The sequence below is a fragment of the Cervus elaphus genome, chromosome 13 (genome assembly GCF_910594005.1).
Source record: "Cervus elaphus chromosome 13, mCerEla1.1, whole genome shotgun sequence".
NCBI classification, from domain to species: domain Eukaryota; kingdom Metazoa; phylum Chordata; class Mammalia; order Artiodactyla; family Cervidae; genus Cervus; species Cervus elaphus.
The window spans coordinates 22,874,026-22,893,926 of NC_057827.1; the positions used below are offsets into that span (position 1 = coordinate 22,874,026).

The 19,901-nt window shown below is 50.4% G+C and overlaps 1 protein-coding gene and 1 non-coding gene across 9 annotated transcripts in view; one reads left to right on the forward strand and one right to left on the reverse strand.

Annotated features, from left to right (window-relative positions):
* Positions 1-19,901, reverse strand: part of NTRK3 (neurotrophic receptor tyrosine kinase 3) — a 419,093-nt gene that overhangs the window by 366,940 nt on the left and 32,252 nt on the right. The window lies entirely within an intron of this gene.
* TRNAG-CCC lies at positions 15,259-15,331 on the forward strand. Its single transcript has one exon. It is a non-coding gene; the product is annotated as a tRNA-Gly (tRNA).

Sequence of the window (19,901 nt, forward strand, 5' to 3'; positions counted from 1 at the left end):
CACCCGGAGCCTGAACTCTGCAACAAGAGAAGACGCCGCAGTGAGAAGCCCGCACACCACCACCAAGAGCAGCCCCCGCTCTCCACAGCTAGAGAGGGCACACGGGCAGCAACGGAGACCCAGGGCAGCCAAAAATAAATAAACAGAAATAAAGAAAAAACAAACAAACAGGGAGCCACCGGGCAAGCCAGCGATCAGCAACAGCAGGAAGCCCCCAGGCTGAAGGATGAAGTGAGGAGGTGGTGTCAAGAAGCCCAGGGTCAGAGCCCGCTGGGAGCTGGTGACCGTGGGGACCACTCAGCAGGAAGCACTGAGAGACGCAGCCATTGCCAAAGATGCGAAGATAATACTCTGATCCTCGGGCAGCAAGGGGGTGCGGTGGGGGGTGTGTCTGCCTTCTCCCTTCCTCCTGCCCCCTCTATGGCTCCCACTGGCCAGCTGCAGCCTAGAGCCACTTGGCAAAGGAGCCTGGGAGATGGAACTTGCAGGGGTCAGGCCCTAGAAGGACAGGGAAGGGATCTGAGCACTTACAGGAAAAGGACAGGATCACTCTGGCACTCTGGCCGAGTATAATTGGTTTACAATTTTTTGTGTAAGGGCTGATTGAACAGCCCTTTCTTCTCACCCCTTTCCCCTGCACTTAAAACGCCCTCATGCCCTAGAGCACAGGCTGCCCAGCCAATGTCCTGCAGACACTGTCAGCAACGGAGCTGGGAGGACGCCGCCTACCTCTAGCTGCAAATACCCTCTCTGGTTATTCCCCTGGTGCTAGCAAATTTGATCAGTTTCTCACTGTGCCACGGAGCACAAATGTCCAAGAAGCACCGTTCTCAGAAAAAGCTAAGAAAGAGGGATCATTTCCACATCCTGGCTACTGTCAATAGTACTGCAATGAACATTGGGGTACATGCATCTTTTGAATTAGGGTTTTCCCGGGGTATATGCCCAGAAGTGGGACTGCTGGGTCATATAGTACTTCAGTGTTTAGGTTTTTAAGTAACCTCCATACTATTCTCCATAGTGGCTGTATAAATTTACATTCCCACCAACAGAGCAAGACGGCTCCCTTTTCTCCACAACCTCTCCAGCATCCATTGTTTGTAGAATTTTTTGATGCAGCTCGGTGCTCTGTGATGACCCTGAGGGGTGGGATGAGGGTGGGTGGGATGAGGGTGGGTGGGAGGGAAGTCCAAGAGGGAGGGGATATCTGTGTGTTGCTTTTGTTCAGTTGTTAAGTCGTGTCTGACTCTTTGTGACCCCGTGGACTGCAGCACGCCAGGCTCCTGTGTCCTCCATTGTCTCCTGGAGTTTGTTCAAATTCATGTCCATTGTGTTGGTGACGCTATCCAACCATACCATCCTCTGTCACCCCCTTCTCCTTTTGCCCTCGATCTTTCCCAGCATCAGGGTCATTTCCAATGAGATGGATCTTCACATCAGGTGGCCAAAGGAATGGAGCTTCAGCTTCAGCATCAGTCCTTCCAATGATTCAGGGTTGATTTCCTTTAGGATTGACTAGATTGATCTCCCTGCTGTCCAAGGGATTTTCAAGAGTCTTCTCCAACACCACAATTCGAAAGCATCAATTCTTCTGTGCTCAGCCTTCTTTATGGTTTAAATTTCACATCTGCACATGACTATTGGAAAAACCACAGCATTAACTACACGGACCTTTGTCAGCAAAGTGACGTCTCTGCTTTTTAATATGTTATCAAGGTTTGTCATAGCTTTCCTTCCAAGGAGCAAGCATCTTTTAACTTCATGGCTGCAGTCACCATCCACAGTGATTTTGGAGCCCAAGAAAAGAAAATCTTTCACTGCTTCCACTTTTTCCCCTATTTGCCATGAAGTATATGTATATGTATATATATGATCACTGCATTGTACAGCAGAAACTAACACAAAAAATTGTAAACCAATTATACTCCAATAACAACAAATAAGAGTAATTAAAGGGAGCCCAAACCTGTGAAGAGAAAATTCTTCTCCTGGAATAGGAAGGGCCTGTCAAGGGGAGGCAGTCCCAGACCCACTGAACTGTGCAGACCACCCAGAAGCACCAGGAGAGAAGCAGTTCCAAGTGGGAGCGGATTCCAAAACAGAAGCATGGCCTGCCCTGTCTTCTTCATGGAGTCCTGAAGATGGAAGCAATTCTCAGAATGAAAACAAAACTGCCCCAGCCTCTGGTTTTGAAAGAAGTGAGGGGACTCTGCAGAGTGTTCTCTATCTCAAGCCCCTGTGGCTCTATGATCCCTAAACTCCTTTCTTGGCTTTGCACTGTGATGGTCTGGCACAGAACAAACTGGCCAGAGAGAAAGCTCAGAGCAGCAATAACTTTTCTGGAAGTGCCCCTGAACAGGGTGCTGCCTGGACGTGCTCAAGCCCTGGAGGTTGCCAAGGGCCATTTGCATCTGGTTTTATTTAGAAACTCCTCTAGGTACATCTCTATCAAGTTCAAGGAGAAAGCCCAAGCCTGCCCTCACCACCACCAATCTCACTGAAGTCTTCTGGCTTTGTGGTTATTCAATTGCTCAGTTGTGTCTGGCTCTTTGCAATCCCATGAACTGAAGCATGCCAGGCCTCCCTGTCCATCACCAACTCCCAGAGTTTGCTCAAACTCATGTCCATTGAGTCGGTGACACTATCCAACCATCTCATCCTCCATCGCTCCCTTCTCCTGCCTTCTTTTAATTTCATGGCTGCAGTCACCATTTGCAGTGATTTTGGAGCCCAAGATAATATTTGCAAATGGCCGTGAAAGCGCATGCTAAGATTGTGGCAGTGAGTACAACCACCCCTGTACCTTTAACCAGAGACCAGGCGCTGGGCAGCACGTGCCATCTGCAAAGGACACAGCTTCAGGGGAGACTCAGAGCAGGGAAGGAGGGGACATGCCCTGCCCGTGCCCCAGAACAAAGAGAGATTTCACCCAGATTCCCAACGCCCTTCTTTCATTCCAGTTGGATTTCTATACTCCACTCATTTTTTAAAATTTCAGTGCAATATTTTCTGGGTTTTATTGAAAAAAATTGACATAAGATAAAAGCAACCATTTTAAAGTATGTAATTTCGTAGCATTTAGTACACCCATAATGGGGCTTCCCAGGTGGCACAGTGGTATAGAATCTGCCTACCAATGCAGGAGACACAAGAAATGTGAGTTAGATCCCTGGGTCGGGAAGATTCCCTGGAGCAGAAAATGGCAACCCACTCCAGTATTCTTGCCTGGAGATCTCATGGACAGAGGAGCCTGGAAAGCTACAGTTCCTAGGGCCACAAACAGTCAGACACGACTGAAGTGACTTAGTAGCAGTAGTAGCATAATATAGACATAATATAAAACAGCAATTCTGGGTACATAAGCAAAACATACTCTTAAAAGAGAACAAAACAGTATATGTTAACAGGACTCCAAGATAAACTAATTTCCATAATCAGGCAATGAATTTCGCTCTGGGTTTCCTAGCAGCTCAGGTGAAAAAGGAAGCAAATCAAGTTAGGAAAAGTCATTTGTAGAGATAACCATTTTTTTCCCTAACATTAAATCCAGAAAGGCATCCATAACATGGATCCTTGTATAAAAGATTGTGTGTGACATTGCAGAAAATGTACTCTTTATATTTCTGCAAGAGATAGAAATGTTCTTCAAATAAGAGGCTTTGATTTTTTTTTTCTTTTTAATCAACTCTATATGGATCATGAACACATTTCAATTGTAATTCGATAAAGCAAAGAAAATACGGCCCAGACACACTGCTTTCTAAATGCCCGATTTAATACGTGAATCAAACGTGAAGAAGCCCAAAGAAACAACCCTGAAACATCCATGAAAGTCTCCCTCTAACAGTTTGTTTCTTCAGCACACGACTCTCTAGCACACAGATTCTTTAACGCATGCCCGTGATGCAGATGTTTTATGAGCTGGTCACAAGGAGGGCCTCAAGGTTCGACATTAGGTGAACAATAGGGGAAGCCGTTATTCAGCTGTGGGTTTACGAGAAGCTTCCATGTCAATGAACCGCTGTCCCACCCAGCAATGTTACTACAACTGGCTACCCCTTTCTCTTCCCTCTCCCAGCCCTTCCCACCTTCCCAACCTGGCCCAAGCTTCCTCAAAGTCATTTTTGGTCACTGCATCACACACACACACACACACACACCAGGCCCCCCCCAGTCAGCACTATGGTCCACTTCTGAGGCTGCCATAAGCCAAGAAGAAACTCAGCAGGCAAATGTGCAAATATTTGCTGAGAACCATGTCTGAAGTCAGGGCCTCTGGACTGGGTGGGCCCCAACTCCATCCTCACCCCATCTTGGGTCAGAAGCATTTCTGCCACACACGCACACACACACACGCACACACACAGATGCACAAGTCCAGCCTCCACAGGGCTGGCAGGTGGCTGCCCTGGGCACCTGCTTGACCCAGGTTTATACTGCAGTAAAATAAAAATATGCCTTTTTGATGTCAGAGATCAGCACGATTAGCTTTCTAGCATGGCTCCTCCTCAGACACACAGGGAGAAGAGCAAGGAACATGTATTGATCACCTACAACCTGGAGGAGTAAATCTCACTTCACATAATCCCCACAAGACTCTGAAATCAGAGCATTGCTCCTGTCTGACACCTAAAGAAAAACCCAGAATGAAACGAGGGAGGGACAAGGACAAAGCTGCCGAAACACATACTTGAAAGTCTTTTCAAGTCTGTCCTGGCCTTTCTCTCACAAAAGCTGACACTGCAAAGTCCAGACAGACAGACACACAAGGCAGTCTGGCATCTTCTGGGAAGGTGGAGAGAGCTCTGTGGTTCAGAAGCAGGTGTGTCGATGAATTTCAAATAATCATCGTGGGCACATAGGGCTAACTCTCTGCCAGGCTCTGTTTTAAATGTTTGCAGTCATTCATTTATCGTCACCCCTACTCACCCTGTGAGAGAAATACTACTACAATCCCCATTCTACAGAGAAGAAGCTGAGGCACAGAGGGGCCAGGTAACTTGCCTAAGGTCACACAGTATAACCAGGGTTTGCATTGAGGTGATGCAGCCTGGGCACCCATGCTCTTAGACACTGTATGGTTTTCTAGGGCTCCCACAATACAGTACCACAAACTGGATGACTTAAAACAGCAGAAATTAATTCTTTTACAGCTCTGGAGGCTAGAAGTCTGAAACCAAGGTGTCTGGAGGGTCTCGCTCTCTCTGCCAGCTCTAGGGGTCAAACCCTCCTGGCCTCTTCTGACTTCCGGTGGCTGTTAGCAATCCTTAACATCCCTTGGCTTCTCACTGCATACCTCCAGTCTTGGCGCCATCCTCACATGGCCTTCCTCCCTGTGTGTGTCTGCGTCTTCACGTGGCCTTATTTTTTCTTTTTGGAAAATGTATAATTTTTCCCCTTTAACTCTTTTTTATTATTGTTTTTATTCTTTTTAAATTGAAGTATAGTTAATTTACAATGCTGTGTTAGTTTCAAATGTATAGCAAAGTGACTTAGCTATATAAACCTATTTTTTAATGTTTTATTTTATTTTTTGGCCACAGGGCATGTGGGATCTTAGTTTCCCAACTAGAGATAGAACTTGTGCCTCCTGCATTGGAAACACAGAGGCTTAACCACTGGATTGCCAGGGAATCCAGTGGGAATCCAGGGAATCCCTATATACTCTTTTTCAGATTCTTTTCCATCATAGGTTTTCAAGATATTGAGTATCTTTCCCTGTGGACATAGCCTTCTTATAAGGACACCAGTCCCTGGATTCAGGGCCCACTTCCACCCAGTACAGAGCTTCCCTGGTGGTTCAGACGGTAAAGAATCTGCCTGCAGTGCAGGAGAGCTGGGTTCGATTCCTGGGTTGGGAAGATCCCCTGGAGAAGGGAATGGCTACCCACCCCAGTATTCTTGCCTAGAGAATTCCATGGACAGAGGAGCCTGGCGGGCTACAGTCCATGGGATTGCAGAGTCTGACACGAATGAGCAACTGACGCTTTCAGTTTCACTCTCTCATCCAGTATGCATCTTAACTAATTATACTGCCAAGACCAAGTGAGGTCACATTCTGAGTTTCCATGAGGATCTGACTTTTAGGAGAACATTATTCAACCCAGTAGAGTCAGCACGCTACACTGTTTCTAGAAAGAAAAGTAACTAGAGCCAAGATTCCCTTGAGCCAGGAAAATATAAAGCAGAAAATGAAACCAGAGAGAATCAAGACAGAAAATGCAGCAAGGTCTCACGCTGCATCCTCCCAGGTGAGACCAGCTTCCCCAGCATGCCTGCCCTGTGATCCTAGCTTGAAAAGAACTCGCCATCGAATCCTCACAGCCAGATGGGGAAAGGTCCGTCCCTCCACAAGGAGGAGAGATCCTTAAGGGCAGACCCCCAGGGCTCATCTTCACGCCCAGGCATCCAGAGCAGCACCTGTGGTGCAGCAGGGGCTCAGCCTAGGGGTGGGGAATAGAGGGCTTTCTGAATTCTCTCTCTTCTCCCCATTCCGGTGTCCGGCTTCCTCCCTTGCCTAGCATTTAGGCTCAGGAAGCAATTCTGAAGTTCAGCAATAATAGTTTATCAGAGAGAAAACATCCCAGTTTGTTCACAGCCTCACTGGTAAATCCAGATTTGAATGGAGCATCATCCTTGGGGATCGGGAAGGAAAGCTGCGATCAGCAGGGACAGCCGGAGCAGCACAGCTCCAGGGTAAATGCACACCCAACGGCTTCTCCTGGTCCCCATCATCCCCTCTCTCTTTGAGCTGTTACTCGTTGTGCACGCACTCACCCCTGCATCACACCATCACTACTCACCCCTCCCCTCTCCCCCTGCAATGCTCACTATTGGCTGCTGCCTCCCAGGATGCCAGGAGGGAGCTGCTGGGAGAGGAACTCAGAGGGTCAAAAGGCAGATTTCAGCAGAGTTAGGCTAAAGCAGGGATGAAAGAGGAGAAGAAACAAGGCCTAGGGACTTATAGAATGAGAGATGGAGAAATTTCAGATCTAATGCTAGTAGTAGACGCACAGAGGCATTTTGCAAACCGAATGCAAGGTGGACCACTTCTGGTAAGAAACTTGCCATCGGGTGCCTCCAGGGAAAGGAAGCTGGCAGTGAGAAGGGCAACTTTCCACTGTACCTTTTGAATCCTGAGCCACAAAGAATGACACACGCTTAGAAGATATGTAATAAAAATGCAAACATTCATACAAAGGGTTTTTGTTCTTCACCTCTATTCTATCAGAAAATGGAAGGAGTTCCCTGGGAGCCTAGGGGATAGGATTCCAGGCTTTCACTGCAGGGACCCAGGTTCAATCCTTGGTCAGATCCTGCAAGCCACGAGGCCCAGGGAGGAAACAATCCGCAGTCTTCCTTAGGTTATGAGGCCTGAAGAGGGAAACGGAAGGAAAGCAGAGGGCAGTGCCTGCGCCAGGTCTGCTCAGGGGTGCCGGCGGCCCCAGGCCCACAGCACTCGCATTTCATCCAGGATCAAGTGAAGGGTGGCGGGCTTCCCTGGTGGCTCAGAGGTAAAGAATCCGCCTACCAGTGTGGGAGACATGAGTTTGATCTCTGATCTGGGAAGCTCCCACACGCCACAGAGCACCTAAGCTCATGCGCCAAAACTACTGAGCCGGCGCTCTAGAGCCCGCGAACCACAGCGACTGAGCCCCCGTGCTGCAACGACTGAAGCCTGCGTGCCCTTAGAGCCTATGCTCCGCAACAAGAGATGCCACTGTGATCAGAAGCCCCTGCACCCCAGCTAGAGAGTAGCCCCCGCTCGCCACAACTAGAGAAAGAGCTCGTGCAGCAACAAAGACCCAGCAGAGCCAAAAATACATAAATAAATCACTTAAATGAGGGCTGGAGACGGGCTGCTGCCTTCTAAGTCAGCTGGGGTAAGGATAGCAGAAACTGCTGACCCCCCATCCCAAAGGGACAAAACGCTGGGGTATCAAAAAGGCCTCTTAAGTTTTATTTACATACCCTGGGGCTTAAGGTCCAACTTCCTAGCCACACCAGGGACCGGGGCTGGGTACTGAAAACCCACACTCGGTGGCCCCAGGCACCTGTCCCCGCCCAGAGAGAGGCCATCCTAAGTACCTGTAGCCTATGAAAGAGAGACACTTGGCTGCAGAATCAAATGTGCCCAGGGTTCACCCGCCCAGCCTGAGTGCCTGGCTCCATCGGTGCCAGGTCGGGGCAGAGGAAGAATTCTGCCAGCCCCTAACTGGCAGGGAGACTTGGCAGAGGGCTGAAACACCTGGGCACAGCCAGGGGGAGAGATGTCTCCTTAATCCAAGCTGGACGTGCCTCCTGTCACCTCACCCATCCTCCCCAAGAACAGGATTCCAGGGGACATACCCCCGGAGGTGACCCAAAAGGATGATGGCTAGTTGCTTGGGGAATTACTGTCACCCCCTCTTAAGGGAGCTCAGGGTCATCCCAAACACACAGCCTCCTCCTGCTCCAAGAACTCCAGAATCTATTATCAGCCCCTCTCTTAGGAAATGTCCCTTATCCGGCTTTACTGTGGTTGTCTGTGAAATAGCCTCAGGCTCCACCTGTCTTTATCTACAAATGCCCTGCAAATAAGAACTATATTTGGTTGTGACTCCAAAGTACCAGTGGAATGAGGCAAGCTCAGCAGTTTAGGGTTCCAAGTTGACAGATCTTCAAAGCCTGACTCTTATGGCCAGTAAGCACGTGAAAAAGATGCTCAATATCACTAGTCACTAGGAAAATGCAAATCAAAACCTTAATGAGATTCCACCTAACACTGTTGGGATCAGCTCAGTTCAGTTCAGTCGCTCAGCTGTGTTCGACTCTTTGAGACCCCATGGACTGTACCACGCCGGCTTCCCTGTCCATCACAACTCTTGAAGCTTGCTCAAACTCAAGTCCATCGAGTCATTGATGCCATCCAACCATCTCATCCTCTGTTGTTCCCTTCTCCTCCTGCCTTCAATCTTTCCCAGGATCAGGGTCTTCTTCAGTGAGTCAGTTCTTCACATCAGGTGGCCAAAGTATTGGAGTTTCAGCTTCAGCATCGGTCCTTCCAATAAATATTCAGGATTTCCTTTAGGATGGACTGGTTGGACCTCCTTGCAGTCCAAGGGACTCTCAAGAGTCTTCTCCAACACCACAGTTCGAAAGCATCTATTCTTCGGTGCTCAGCTTTCTTTATGGTCCAACTCTCACATCCATACATGACTACTGGAAAAACCATAGATTATCAAAAAAGCAGAAAGTAACACATGTTGACAGAAATGTGGTTCTAACTTGAACCCTTGTGCATTGTTCATTAGACTGCAAAATGGTGCAACCAGCATAGAAAACCATACATTTCTCAAAACATTAAAAATCATATGATCCAGGGCTTCCCTGGTGGCTCAGTGGTAAAGAATCCACCTGCCAATGCAAGAGACATGGGTTTGATCCCTGGTCCGGGAAGATCCCACACACCTCAGAGCAACTAAGGCCATGTGCCACAACTACTGAGCCTGTGCTCTGGAGCTCATGGTGCTGCAATTACTGAAGCCTGAGAGCCCTAGAGCCCGTGTTGTGCAACAAGAGAAGCCACTGCAGCGAGAAACCCGCACACAACTAGAGAGTAGCCCCACTCGACAGAACTAGAGAAGAGCCCGCGCGCAGCAACAAAGACCCAGAGCAGCCATAATAAATAAGATTTTTTTAAAGTCATATGATCCAGAAATTCCACTTCTAGAGATTATTCAAAAAAAATTTTGAAACCAGAGTCTCACAGAGAGATTTGTAAAGCCAAGTTCATTGCAACATTCATGATAGCCAAAGGTTCAGGAAACCCAAGTGTCAACCCAAGGGATGAATGGATACATGGAACAAACTGTGGTGTATACATAGAATGGGCTATTAGTCAGTCTTAAAAAGGAAGGAAATTCTGACACATGCTACAACATGGATGAAACTTGAGGCTATACCAAGCATCAATAAAATAAGCAAGTAACAAAGAGATAAATATTGTAAGATTCCACTTACATGAGGTACCAAGCATAGTCAAATTCATAGAGACAAAATGTAGAAGGTTGGTTGCCAGGGGTGGAGGCCGGGAAGAGAAATGGGAAATTATTGTTTAATGGGTGCTTGCATGCATGCTAAGTTGCTTCAGTCCTGTCCAACTCTTTATAATCTTATGGGCTGTAGCCCGCCAGGCTCCTCTGTCCATGGGATTCTCCCAGCAAGAATACTGGAGTGGGTTGCCATGCCCTCCTCCAGGGGATCTTTCTGACCCAGGGATCAAACTCACACCTCTTAAGTCTCCCGCATTGGCAGCCAGGTTCTTTACCACTAGCACCACCTGGGAAGCCCCAAACCAGAGCACCCAGTTTAATGAGTACAGAGTTTCAGTTCTGCATGGTAAAGAGCTCTGGAGTTAGGTTGCATGATAATGTGAATGTTTTTCATACTAGTGAGCTGCACACTTAAAACTGATGAAGAAAATGAACTTTATGTTATGTGTATTTTATCACAATTAGAAAAAGGAAAACCTAACACCGTGCCCATCCTCCAGGCTGCCTCGGAGCCGCCACCTTGGAATAACACTTGGAGCACAGAATATCGGCTTTTCCCAATGGCCTCCGGGGCCCAGACCATCTCAAACCACTAGATGAACCCAGCTGTGCCCAAGGAATCCTTTCTAATCTGGCCCGACTCTCTGCACATCATCGGGCAAGTCACACGACACCCTACAAAACATGAGGAGCGGTCAAGGGACTAACACTCTGGGCTCCCACTGCATGGGGCCCGGGTTTGATCCCTGGTCAAGGAACTAGATCCCACATGCCACAGCTAAGATCCAGCAGAGCCAAATTAATTAATTAATTTTTTAAAAAAAGACAGGAGGAGAGTGTTTGACTTCAGTGTAAGCAGGTACCCGGTACTGACACTTCTCGTGGGTTTTCTTAGGAGGACTGCATAGAAAACTGCCCCAGGCCTGCAAAGAGGTAGGCCTCTGTGACAAGACCATGGTCATTAGTGCAGGAGACTCAGACTGCAGAGTCCTGCCATAGCTGAACTGGAACTTGCCCTTACCACCTTCTAGGTGTGTGACCCTCTGAGACCTTCTGGATCTGTCTAAGCTTAGATTTTCTCCTTTGTAAAATGGGAAAATAATGCTTCAGTGAGAGCTGTTCTGAGAACGAGAGATGATTCCTGCTGAGTAGCCGGCATCCAGAAGGCATTTAGTAAGTGGAATTATGATGATGGGCCTTCCCAGGTGGGGCTAGTGGTAAAGGATCCACCTGCCAGTGCAGGAGATGCAAGAGACTTGGGGTTTGACCTGGGTCGGGAAGATTCCCTGGAGAAAGGATTGGCTACCCACTCCAGTGTTCTTACCTGGAGAATCCCATGGACAGAGGAGCCTGGTGGGCTACAGTCCACTGGTCACGAAGAGTCGGACACGACTAAGGCGACTTAACATGCACCATGATGATGAACATTCTGAGTTTTAACCACCCACGTTGTCAGCAGAGCCCCCACATGCCTGCTCTCAGGTTCACAGCCCACTTGCAGGGCTGGGGTTCCTGGGAGGTGTCACCCCCAGGCCATGCGTGACTGTGCTGCCTCTCTGCCCCACACCAGGACCCGGAGCTCGAAAACGTCACCATCAGCATCCGTCCCTGACCCCCTGACCCCCTCACCGGGGCTCTGACTTTATGTTCACCCTCGGGAGAGGAGGAGCTTCAGGCTGCCTGGGATTCCCTTGGCTTAAGAGTTCTTCCTTCTCATCAAACCCACCTGTCTATAAACCCAACCTGCATCTCCCACCGAGACTTCTCTCCACCCCAGCAGCAAGGACAGCTTATACCACAGAGGGCATGAGCTCACCCACCTGGGCTCTCTCACAACACAGCCTGGATGACAGACGTCATAGCAACAGGCCTAGCAACCATGACAGGAGACAACCTCTTGGACACAGACCGATGAGAAATAAGTAAACAGCCCCCAGCCACGTACGGAGGAAGGGCTGCTGAGGGCCAGAGGTGCACACACATGCGCGACAGCACCCGCCTGGGCACAGGGCGAAGCCCATCAGCCAAGTCCGCCTTCCCCTTTCAACATCAAAGGGAAAGAATCAATGGGCAAGGGACAGGGGAGGCTGGAAATCCTGCAGCAAATTAAGTTTAATCCTCTCCAGCCAGCTGTGTGGCTGTGGGTATATAAAGGTGCTATCTGCTCCGGACTGACAGGTCCCTGATAACGGGGAAGGGAGGGGGAGCCCGGCCTGGCAGCTAGGGCACTGCAGCTGTGGGGACCCCAGAGCCGCTGGAGGCTGGTCCCTCGAGGCAGAAGGCTGGCATCCTGGCTTCAGTGCTCTGCAGCCAGGGAACCCAGAGGAAGCCTAGGAATTAGAACCTACCCTGTCCCCCTTGCCCTGGGCAGAACTCTAGAAGTAGCCATCATTCTCCTTGGACAAGGTTGACCAAGGCCAGGCCTCCGCCAGCCCAACTATGAGGGCATTTCCATTTCCAGAGCAGTTCATCCTGGTGGGAACCGAAGCTCCCGGAGTGATGATTACCTGTTCGGGCTTCCAAAATCAAGACTTGTTGCTCAGTCACTCAGTCATGTCTGACTCTTTGCCACCCTATAAACTGTAAACTGCTAGGCTCCTCTGTCCAAGCAATTTTCCAGGCAAGAATATTGGAGTGGGTTGCCCTTCCCTTCTCCAAGGAATCTTCACAATCCAGGGATCGAACCTGCATCTCCTGTATTGGCAGGCAGATTCTTTATCACTGAGCCACCAGGGAAGTCCAAAATCAAGACCAGAAGAGCATTGATGGTGGTGACTGACAAACATTGAACACTTCCAGGTCCAGGCTCTGCAACTGAGTAAATTACAACCCTGCTCTGCACACCCCACTGAGACGGATGCCATTACCCAACTGCACACACAATGAAACCAGGGACCCGTGAGGTCACACAGCCCTCACTGGGAAACTTGCATTCAAACCCAGGACTGCCCTCAACTTCCTCCCATGCTCCCACTAGCCCAACCTAAAATGTCACCTGTTTACAGCCAGGAGGGAAGAGCTTCAAAAGCCTGCAGAAAATCCCCAAGCAAATCTGGCTATAATTTAGCTGGCTTGGGTTTAAGAGCTGATGTCATCAGAAGACCAAAATACAATAAAAGAAAAATAAAATAAGTGAAATAAGAAAGAAAAAGAATGCCAATAGCAGGGATGACAAGATAGTGAGAACGACAGTGGCGCTGGGCCACACAGAGACACTGCAGAAGCTCCCCAAACAGGCAGACAGCTTAAGCATTTGGGGGCGGGGAAGGGGAGACTCCTTGAGCCAGGGGTCCTGCTGGAGGCAAGGATAAGGGAGACAGCCCACCAGAAAACCACACAAATAAAATCCCAGCTTCTGCTGCCCATAGAGACAGCTAGGACCTCAGAGACCCCAAGCTGGAGACCTGAGAGCCAGCCCCCAGTGGAACCTGCTGGAAATTTAAAAAAATTAAAAAAAAAAACTGTGCAGGTACAGATGGGAATTTAAATCCAGGCTCTGCCACTGAGCAGCCGTGTGGCCCTGGGCAAGTCACTTAGCTTTCCTGTGTCTCCTGTGCGGGCAATGGGAAGAAGAACCCCAAGTGTGTGAGTTACTGGGGATGAAATGTGAACAGAGACGGGAAATGGCTCTACCTTGCAAGGCTCTTAGAAACTGCTGGCTGAGCGAAGGGCCCCCCTCTGGGCAGAGCCACGAGCCCACACACCTCTGGGACCACCCATTTATAGCCAAAGGCCACACACACCAGAACCAGCTTCTTCCCAGCTAGAGCAGGAACATTTGAAAAGCACCTTCTTGAAGGCAGGGAGGTGGCTGGCCACAGGGCTCCCTGTTCCCACCCACGGTCTAAAACAATGCATCCATGGGGAATGATCACAGTAGAAAGAGTCCAAGAGAGAAACACATCCAAGGTTCTAAACCTTAGATGCACATCCGAAACGCCGGCATCACAGTCCCCGGCGCGGGGCTCAGTTCTCTGAATTTTTAGCAAGCAAGCTCTTCTGGGGATTCTAGTGCACAGAGAGCCAGGTTTGGGAATCTAGTCCAATGCTTTGATTTTATAAATGAAGAAAATCTATCACTGCTGCACCTAACGCTGACTAATTTCAATGATTCGTTTCCTGGTTGTAAAGGAATATAGACTCATTGCAGGAAGTTGGGGGAAAAATGAAAAGATGCTGAGAAAATTAAAGTCACTTATAATCATGTCTCCCAGAGACAACCAACTTCGGCGTTGGGGGCATCCTCACTCATCTGCATTCTTGGGCAGATGCAAGAATTATGGATATACAACTTGAATCCTAGCTTTCCTTCACTTAGATTTTATGTTAAGTGTTTTATAATGTCATTACACATTCACAGGAAAAATCAATAAAGATGAAAAAACTGAGTGATTTCAAACACGGTAAATAAACAAGGTAAGTAGCTGATGAATGCCAAGTGCAGAGCCGGGACCCAGGTCCGGGGATCCCACTGCTATGTTCACTTCTTGACCCAAGGAGTTCACCTGCCCCTGCCTGTCACACCTGATGAAGGAGTCCAGGCCAGAATGAAGGGGCACCAAGGTCAGCCCCCACCCCGGGGACGGGCAAATGGAGACTGGGGTCTTCTTGTCGGCTGGCTCACAAAGGCCGGCCCAGGGAGTCAGATTACAAACAAGCGAGCTAATGACATAGGCCTAGAGACCAATTAGGCTGCACAATAGGAAGATTACAGGGCTGTTTGGTCCCAACTATATAAGATGAATTGATCAATACGGCTTATGTGACACTGGACAGATTGCAATCCGAGCGAGGGTTTCTTGCAGACCTTAAATGCAGCCGGAATCTCTTGGCCTCAGAGCAGAAGCCAGAAAGCAAACTTCTGAGCCCAGGGCGGGCCAGGCCGTACAGAGGAGGAGCTGCCATGTCAGCTAGCGGGGACCCAGACCTCCTCTGCCACACAGGCGACCATTCCGACCCCAGAGCCCAGCTCTGACACACGCCGAATCTACACATCCCCCCAACGCACCGTCTGACTCTGAGCCTGGCACACAGCTGGTGCCCAAACCTCACTAGAGACCTGTGACTCAGATACCATAGTTATCCGCACCTGACAGATCAGTAAACGGAGGCACAGAAAAGTCACACCGCTGGCCAGAAGCAGTCCTAGGATTCAAATTCAGGCAGGGGTCAGCCTGTGCTCTTGTGCTTGAAATGGCCTTTCGACAACAAAAGAATAGGGACTTCCCTGGTGGTCCAGTGGCTAAGACACTGCACTCCCAAGGCAGGGGGCCCAGGTTCGATCCCTGGTCAGGGAACTAAATTCCACATGCTGCAACTGAAGACCCAGCATGCCACAACTAAGACCCAACACAGCCAAATAAATAAACAAAAATAAAAATATTTTTTAAAAAAAAGCAGACAAGGAAACCCAAGGCCCAGGGAGAGGACATGACCTGATGAACTTTCACTGCCCAGGCAGCAGCTGAGTTTGACTAAAGGGTCACTGCGGGGCCACCAGGAACCTTTAAGGATGCTGGGCGGCCTCACCCCATCGCTCAGTGGCCCAGAGCTCAGAACTAGCTGTGGGGAGAGGAGGAAAGGCCAGGAGGCGGGCAGGGGGCGAGGTAACAAGGCCCTCGCTCCCCATCTGCCTCTGGCCCGCGCTGCCAGCCGGAGAGGGGCTTGGGGCTCAGTCGACAGAAGGCAGATGCCCGCAGGTCTAGCTGGAACACCCCTAGCACGCGGGGTCCACGGCGTACAGTGACCTTCTCAGGGGACTGTCCTTGACCAACTGGCCGGGGCACAGTGTCGCAGCAAGGCCACCCAGCAGGCTTCGCTGGCCTGTGAGGGCCCAGAGGGGGGCGGTCACATCTGTGCCCCACTGCCCGCTGCTCCCTGTCCCCCCAGAGCCCCTCCACCCACAGGCTCGGAGGCAGAGGAGCAGCTGGCAGGCAGAGGGCCGCACCGGGAACGAGAGGGGGGCGGGGTGGCCAGGCGCCCGGCCACAGGGCTGTGTGTGGAGCAGCGTCCCCCACCCCAGCGCTCTGTGAGTTCAAAGTCAGCCAGAACGCCGGCATCTCCAGTCACTTCTCTCCATGGAAACTGGCCATCACAGGGTCATCTGTCCCCCTGGACCACGGGAGGGGTAGATGTGATGTTGCACGCCAAGGGCACCACACCGGTGCTTGATGGAAGGCCGTCGTTATTATGATTCATGGGGTGGGAGAGGAAGACCTGGAAAGTTACAGCCTAGAGACCAGAGACTGAGGGCTCGAGGGACATGAAGCAGGGAGGACAGACCTGGAGACAGGATGGGGCAGTCAGGGGCATTCATTCTGTGGACTCTGGAGAGTTGCAAAGTTAAGAAGACACAGGCAACACCCCCAAATCCCGATACTAGGAGGACCCCATCATGCCCACCTAGCTCAGATCTCAGACTCTGCCTTTCGGCACAGGTAACAGCCGGGACCCTGGCCCTATAGATGGCACAGTGTTAACATCAGGACCCTCTGTGAGCATCTGGCCTTGAGAGGAGTGAGGCGCCAAGTTCAGATCAGGGTTCTACCTGCAAAGTGGGGGGCCATCCTGTGCCAGGCGCCACAGCTCAGGACTTAGAACTGGAGCAGAGCATCAGGGCAGGCTGGGGGGTCAGAGTCTAAGGCCCACATAGCAAGTAGTTAGGATTCTTCAAACCCCTGCCTGCCGGAACCACAGACAAGTCCCCATGGGCTGCACTTTGGGACCAGAACCAGCCAGGGACTCTCTCCCCCATCTCCCAGCTGACTGACTTCAGGCATGTAACCCATAAACCTCTTTGAGCCTCAGTTTTCTCATCTGTCAAATGGGGCTAATGACTTTATGAATTCCCACTTCAGAGCAACATGGTAATAATTCCTGAGATCATCTCCATAAGTAGGTAGCAGGGCATGGATCATATTAAGACTTCAATAAACAGCAGCTGGTACTAGACTCTAGAGAGTCCCTCGGACAGCAAGGAGATCAAACCAGTCAATTCTAAAGGATAGCAAACCTGAATATTCATTGGAGGACTGATGCTGAAGCTCCAATACTTTGGCCACCTGATGCGAAGAGCCAAGTCATTGGAGAAGACTCTGATGCTGGGAAAGATTGAGGGCAGGAGGTGAAGGGGGCGACAAAGGATGAGATTGGTTGGATGGCATCACCAACTCAATGGACATGAAATTGAGCAAACTCCAGGAGATGGTGAAGGACAGGGAAGCCTGGCATGATGCAATCCAATGGGTCGCCAAGAGTCGGACATGATGTATCGACTGAACAACAAAATAGCAGCTCTGACGACAGTTACTATGATTCTCGTTACCTATGTGGTCACTGACGCCCCTTCTTTAACAGAAATGCAGGCCCCAGTCGCCCACCACGGAAAAGAGCTGTGATGCTGAAAAGACAGGTGCTGCTCAGACCCGCCTGCCCCTGACCTTGAGGAGTCCCCGCCTCGACAGGGAGGCTGCTACACAAGGCACCCTGCGCCACAGAGGCGGGCAGAGGTGTGTACGAGCCCCCACACTCAGGGAGGGAGCCTCTGTGGATGGGGGGGCGGGCTCTACACAAAGACATCGACCCCCAGGGAGCAGCGCTTAGCAAGTGCACAAGGGCAGCCCTTTTCTTTGAAACACTGACTATTTTGCTAATGTTTGCTTTTTCCCCCCTATAATTATCCCACTTTCTTCTCCCTGAGTATTTAGTCATTTTTTTTTCTTTTAAATGTCAGCCAGTACTGCCAAGAGGACTCAAGAAAGATGGGGTTTCTCACAGGGGCTGTGTAGGGAGTCACGCTTCTGGGCCAGCAAGTGATGCCCCAGAATCAGAGGGAAGGAACCTCAAGATGAAACAGAGGGGGACTTGCTGAGAAACCCCAATGGATCACTGCCCCTCCAATCACAGAGTCAGATGGTAAAGAATCAGCCTATAAAGCAGGAGATCCAAGGTTCGATCCCCGGGTTGGGGAGATTACCCTAGAAAAAGGGATGGCTACCCACTCCAGTATTCTTGCCTGGAGAATTCCATGGACAGAGGAGCCTGGAGGGCTACAGTCCATGGGGTCTCAAAGAGTTGGACATGACTGAGCAACTTTCGCTTTTTGCTTGAGTAAAAGAAGACATTTCTGGACAGAAAACCTCACATACAGGGTTCACACCACTGTGGGTTCTCCACTGGGCTGGGGAGACCAGGGGCTGCACCCTCTGCCTGATCCGGAAGAGACAAACCAGTGGGAACTGCAGAGGTCACTCCCCCCGCCTCCTCTCTGCAAACCCCAAGAATGCTCTGGTCTCCGTAGGAGGAACCCCTGGATACTATTCAGAGAAGGCCCCCCCAAAGCGAGCTGCAGATGAATGAAATGTGAAGCGAATGGAGGTCGGGAAAGAGGCGGGAGGAGCTGGGGCAGGGCTGCAGAGCGTGGGAAGGCCTCTCTCTCTTTCTCTCGACATCTCTGCTGTAAGTCACTCCAGTCTCAATTCATAAAGCAGGATCCCAGCAATCAGAACCAGCCAGGCGCAGTCCACTTCCACTCTCTTGACAACGCTGATGTTACCCACCCAGATCCCCACAGATCAGATCCTCAGTCCTCTCCAGAAATCCGGAAATGCAAGGACCCCTGATGACCTGGCACATCCATGGAAGGCAAGGGAGGGTTGGAGCCCTGGGAGATTGATGTAAGGGCTGGAGCAACAAGATCCAGATGTGTCCTGAGGGCCTTAAAGACTGTGGTCAGCGGTCGCTGGCTGCCCTGATATACACAGCCCACCACTGCTTCTGCCCCAGACTTGAGCCCCTCTACCCTAGCCAGATGATCTGTGCAAAGGGCAGATGTGACAAGCCAAGGGCATCCCAGGAAGCAGCCCAGAAGTCCGGAGAGGACTGGACATGGAGTCAAAGCTGTGGGTGTGACTTCTCACTGTGGATGTCCACATTGTGACTCCAGGTAAGACCTCGCTTCTCTGGGCCTCAGTTTTCTCATCTGTGTACTGAGAGAAGAGAACTAGATCATCTCTAGGTCCCCAGCTCTGCGGCAGGGAGATCTAAGACTCAAGCAACACAGGCCAGCTGCCCCAGGGAAGAATAGTGCCCCTCCCATGTCCTTCCCTCCGTACCCCTGGGCCCCGGCCCCTGAGCACATCACCAAGGATCGCTGAGGGTAGATCGTGGAAAGTGTCAGGTGTGAGTGGATGGGATAACCCTCAAGATGCCCAGGGAGGCTGGGGATCAGGGTACAGTATGTGGACCACACATTTTACTATATTCTCAGCCCAGATAGGGGCTTCCCTGGTGGCTCAGCAATAAAGAATCTGTCTGCCAATGCAGGATCCCTGGGTTGGGAAGATTCCCCTGGAGAATGAAATGGCAACCCACTCCAGTATTTGTGCCTGGGAAATCCCATGGACAGAGCAGCCTGGCAGGCCACAGTCTATGAGGTCACAAAAAAGTCAGACACAACTTTGTGACTGAACAACGACAACTTCCCAGAGAACTATCTGGCCTCTGCAGTTCCAGGCACAAATTGTTCTAGACGTGGCCCATAGTGGGTGGACAGAGGTTTCCAGAGGATGTCAGCTGCCCAGGGCCCTTCTGACCATGGGAGATCTTAGTACCTGGGATGCTCAGCTTCAGAAGCCCCTCCTCCTTGCTCTCAGGCCCACCCTTGATACCCAGGGCATCAATGAACCACCTCTGGCCTGCGTACCACCTGTGGCTGGTGAAAATCTCCACTGAATCCCCATCCCTGCCCTTGGGCCCACACTCACATCAATGAAGGATCTTATTTCCCATTCCACTACCAATAAAATTAATCACAGTAATAATACAGAACTTTTAAAGTGCACTCAGAATGTGTCAAGCATTCTACAG